We start from the raw sequence: 5,533 nt of genomic DNA on the forward strand, positions 1-5,533 counted from the left end.
TATATAAACATATCTCTATATAGATATACAGAAATAGAAATTAGCTAAGCAAAGTAGCTCTTGTCATCTAACTTGACTACTTTAAACAAAAGCAGTGATTTTTTTCTTTTTGTCACCCTGAGAGGTATTTGGGAGATGACAGGAGTGCCCTCACCTGGCCCAAAGACAGAACTTCTCACTACACAGTTTTCTATAACTGCTTTTTCACCTATAAGGAAATAACAAAGAATTTTGTGCACACAGGGTATTATTCTATTAAATTAGAAATTAAACCTAACCTGTGAAGTTAGGAGGAACCAATCAGGTCAATGTGTTAGTTAGTAAAGATATTAAAATATTATCTTCCTACCGAAAAGCCACCTGCACTCGCATGCATATTGCACCGCTATTCACAATAGCAGAGACACAGATCAACCTAGGTGCCCATCAACAGTGGATTGGATTTTTAAAATGTGATTTGCTATACACCGTGGAATACTATGCAGCCATAAAAAAGAAGTCCCTTGAAGCAACGTGGATGCAGCCAGAGGCCATTATCCTAAGTGAATTAACACAGGAACAGGAAACCAAACGCCAGGTGTTCTCACCTCTAAGGGGGAACTACACACTGGCTACACGTGGTCATAAAGATGGGAATTACAGACACCGGGGACTCTGGAAGGTGGGAGGGAGAACGGAAGACAAGGTGAAAAGCTTTCTGCTGGGAATATGTTCACTATTTGGGTAATGGGTTCAGCAGAAGCTTAAACCTCAGCATCACACAATACGTCCATGTAACAAACCGGCACATGCATTCCCTGAATCTAAAAATAAAATGAAACGTTCTCTTCTTGTTCAGTAGATGTTTACCCATTGAGACCAACTCAGCTGGAAATGAAAGCTCAGTCTGTAGTGACCAAAGACAGACCTGATTTTCTAAGACCGGGCACAGGGTCGTGTTTTAGCCCAGGAAGCAAGGGTCAAGCCAACAGTGAGTCAAGGGAATCCCGAACGCGTGTCCATACGTGCATCCTCACCTCACCTCACCTCTTCCAAAGAAGCCTGATAGTGCCTTCCCTCGTGCTGGAACACTGCTCAAGTTGTAGAATTATAGGATAGCATTCATTTGGTCCAGAAACCCACTCTGTCTCTGGGTACCACACAAGAAGTTATGAGTCCTTAACAAAGCCCCAGAAAGTGAGATCCAGTTTCCCAAGTAAGTGCAGATGTTTTCCTGATTCTGGGTGATGAGTATGATTTTAGAGCGTCACCGCTACATTCGTCATTATTCTGTGAGAAAAAGCCTAGGCTGAGGGTCACAGGTTAAACCCACAACAGGGACGCAAACTTTGCGCAATCCCACCAAAAAAGCACCCCTTGGCCATCCTCAGTGTGAACCAAAAAGAAGCTAGGAGTTTAATCATTCTGGAAAGTATCTCTTCATAAACACCATATTAACTTGATTAACATAGAAAATCTCTAGCAAGTTGCAGAAAGCCAGTAAAAATGAGGGGTTACGAGAACAGACTCAACCCCACTGCCTGGCTCCTTTAGTGAATGAGTTACTCAGCCTCTGTCTTCCTCAGTTTCCTCCTCTGTAAAATGGGAATAAGAACAGTATCTATTTTATAGGATTGTTGTAAGGATTCACTTCCAGTACAGATAAAATGCCTGCCTGGATGAGGAAGTGCCAGGTGCCATCAATAAAGAGTTTGTTTTATTGGGCCAGGCACGGTGGCTCACGCTTGTAATCCTAGCACTTTGGAAGGTCAAGGCGGGTGAATCACTTAAGGCCAGGAGTTCAAGACCAGCCTGGCCAATATGGCGAAACTCTGTCTCCACTAAAAAAAAAAAAAAAAAAAATTAGGTGGGCGTGGTGGTGCATGCCTGTAATCCCAACTACTCGGGAAGGTGAGGCAGGAGAATTGCTTGAACCTGGGAGGCAGAGGTTTCAGTGAGCTGAGATGGTGCCATTGCATTCCAGCCTGGGCAATAGAGTGAGACTCGTCTCAAAAAAAAAAAAAAGTTTTATTGTATTAAATAAAAATGTTTCCATGTGCATTTTTGTTTTTTTTATTTTATTTTTAATAAAAAAAAAAAAAACTTCACTATCTTAACCATTTGTAAGTATATAGTTCTGTAGTGCTAAGTATATTTACGTTGCGGTGAAACAGATCACCAGAACTTTTTCATCTTGCAAAACTGAAACTCCATACCCATTAAACAACGACTCCCTTCCCCTCATCCCCCAACTCTTGAAACCCCCATTCTGCTTCCTGTCTCTATGAATTTAACTGCAGCAGATACCTCGTGTAAGTGGAATCAGACGGTATTTGTCTTTTTGTGACCAGCTTATTTCACCTGGCATCATTTGCTCAAGGTCCATCTGTGCTGCAGCATGGGTCGGAACTTCCTTCCTTTTCAAGGCTGAGCGATGTTACATTGTGTGTGCATATTGCATCTTGCTCATCCTGTCATCACGGATGAACATTCGAGTTCTTTCCACCTCGTGGCCATTGCAAATAGTGCTGCCACAAACATGGCTATGCAAATCTCTCTTCAAAGACCCTGCTTTCAATTCTTTTGGCTATATACCCAGAAGTGGGATTGCTGGATCATAGGATAGTTTCATTTTTAACTTTTTGATGAATCACCGTGCTGCTAATTATCATTTTGGTCCATCCATCCATTGATCCATGCGTTCTTTACCCATTTATGCTCCCTAATTTCTATATTAATCAGAACAAGTTAGGTTTTGCTGCAATAACAAACAACCCCAAAATCTCAGAGGCTTAACACAACAAGAATAATTTATGACTACACATAATTAGTCCAGCATGTGTCAATGAAGAGATTCTCTGCACCATGGACACTCAGAGATCCAATTTGACTAAAGTTTAATCTTGGCATGTTCCAATACTCCTTGCATCAGTGGAGAAAGAATGAGACAATTTGTGCGCTGAATCTTAAAGCATCTGCCTGGGAAAGGCGCATGTCATACCTACGTGTGTCATTGGTCCAAGACCTACATATGTCATTGCCAAAGGAAGTCGTATAGGCATGTGGCACCCCCAATGGTGCAGGAATGTAATCTTTCCACTTGCCCAGAAAAAGAAAAACTGTAAGTCTTTGTTAAGTGGCAATAATGACTTCCACAGCTCTCCACACGAATACAGTCATGTGTCCCCCTGTCTCTGCCATAGGTACCTCTGCTTTCTACTGAAGGTAGTAAAGTAAAATATAAAAAGAACTAACAAGGGTCAAAGTGCCGCACTCTTGCCCTTGTGTTTTATGAACCTGAAATCTTGATAACTTTTCTTCGTCTGTGAAATGAGGCTAATAATCATTGGTCTGCCCTTCTCACGAGTCTTCTAAGAACAAAATGACATGATTGAAATAAAAATAGTACATTTTAAACCTCTAGTTATAGGCCAAGCATGATGGCTCACATCTGGAATCCCAGCACTGTAGGAAGCTGAGGCAGGCAGATCACTTGAGCCCAGGAGTTTGAAACCAGCCTGGGCAATATGGCAAAACCCGGTCTCTAAAAAAAGAAGAAGAAGAAGAAGCTTGGCTGGTCTTCATGGTACATGCCTTAGTCCCAACTACTTGGGAGGATGAGGTGGGAGGATCACCTGAGTCTGGGAGGTCAAGGAGTCAATATCACATCAGACTGCGCTCCAGCCTGGGTGACAGGGCAAGATCCTATCTCAAAAAATAGATAGATAAATCTCTAGTTACAAAAAATACAAGGCAATTCAAAATACTATACTGTTCAATGAGATGTTTGTGACTTCCAAAGTAGTCAGAATGACTAAATATAAGTGCTTTAACCTACTCAAAAAAGAAAATTTGTACTGTCTTTAAATTTGTGCTGTTCAAAAAACTCATCCAGTCAATACAAGTTTGTTGAGCAACCACTTTGCCTGAAGAACTGGGAATTACTTTCAGTGTCTCTGTTGACTACCATAATGTGGGTGAGGGAACTTTAGGAGGACGCTACTCAGCTATAGACACTTTCTTTGTGTGAAACTAACGGATCTGTGGAGAAAATGAGCATACATAAAACTAAACAGTGAAAACAGAGAAGCAAGAAAGAATAGAGAAGAACGATTATGAGAAGAAAACTTCAGATCAGACACTTTGGGAGGCCAAGGCAGGAGGATTGCTTGAGCCAGGGAGGTGGAGGCTGCAGTGAGCCGAGATCACACCACTGGAGTCAATCTGGGTCAAGAACAAGACCCTGTATCAAAAAAAAGAGAAACGTTCAGATGAAGTAAAAAATATTTTTAAAATCAGAATCACAACAAGATGCTGCAGCCACGTCAGCAATATTTCATCCATACACAGTTTTCGTATTTTAGGTTTGTAATTCTACATGCTGGAAAACTTCATACTTTATAATTTTTATGCTGGAAAGTTGGATTTCTTATGAAGGAAGTGACTAAATCTGAAGTACTCGAGATGTAAAATGACTCACGTATTCTTAAGATTAACAGAATCTTACCCTGTATTATGATTTTGTGTGTTTGCATTTCAAAATTCCCAAAGGATTTAGCAGTCTGAGACCAAAGATTGGATTTTTTTCAAATCACACAGAAGCTTTTAAATCCAAGTTTAGTCTAATTAAAGGATGAATGTGGTGAATTCCATTAAACTTTCCAACACCATCGTCTTGCACCAACTCAAGGATTAGGGCACGACTCCCACAGATGTTTCCAAATTCAATAAAGGAAGAGTGTGTCTGAAGTGAGCCAATAACTCAGTTTTCTAGGCCGCTAAAGTTACCGATTGCACTTAAGCTGTTCATTGGCTTGTGCGAGAAGTGTCAAGTTAATGACAAAAGGTGTTAATTCCATTTGGATTATCAGCGGTGTTATTTCTCTAGCACAATCAAGGCTTTATCAAAATAATTGGATGCCGTTCCAGTCTGTATTTCAGATTTCCAGATCTACACTTGGCCTCTAAATCTACCATAATTGCTTCTAAATCTACTCTTGGAGACAGCCTGCTGAACTTGGGCTGGGAACCAATTTGAGAAGCAGATGAAGTATGTCACTGGAGTACCCCCCGCCTTCTCTCCGTGACCTCCTCTTAGGTGACTTCCATATTTCTCTCTCAGGTACTGAGTGCTATTCTGTATCCCTTATTTACTAAGAAATATGCTGTTCATCTCTTTGTTAACCCATCTCATCAAGACTTCAAGAAAAGGGAAACAGGGAAACACATCCTGTCCATACCAGGATTCCTGTGAGGTATAAAAAATATAATCTAGAGAGTATGATTTATCACCAAACACTGCCTAATAAGTAAAAATTGATTAAGAAATGTTGGTATTAGGCTGGGCACCAGTGGCTCATGCCTGTAATCCCGAGACAGGCAGATCACCTGAGGTCAGGAGTTCGAGACCAGCCTGGGCAACATGGTGAAACCCCCATCTCTACTAAAAATACAAAAATTAGCCAGGCGTTGTGGCACGGACCTGTAATCCCAGCTACTCAGGAAGCAGAGGCAGGAGAACTGTTTGAACCTGGGACCTAACCACTGCACTCTG

Source organism: Sapajus apella, unplaced genomic scaffold (genome assembly GCF_009761245.1).
Source record: "Sapajus apella isolate SASKATOON/1434 unplaced genomic scaffold, GSC_monkey_1.0 scaffold111, whole genome shotgun sequence".
Classification (NCBI taxonomy): Eukaryota; Metazoa; Chordata; class Mammalia; order Primates; family Cebidae; genus Sapajus; species Sapajus apella.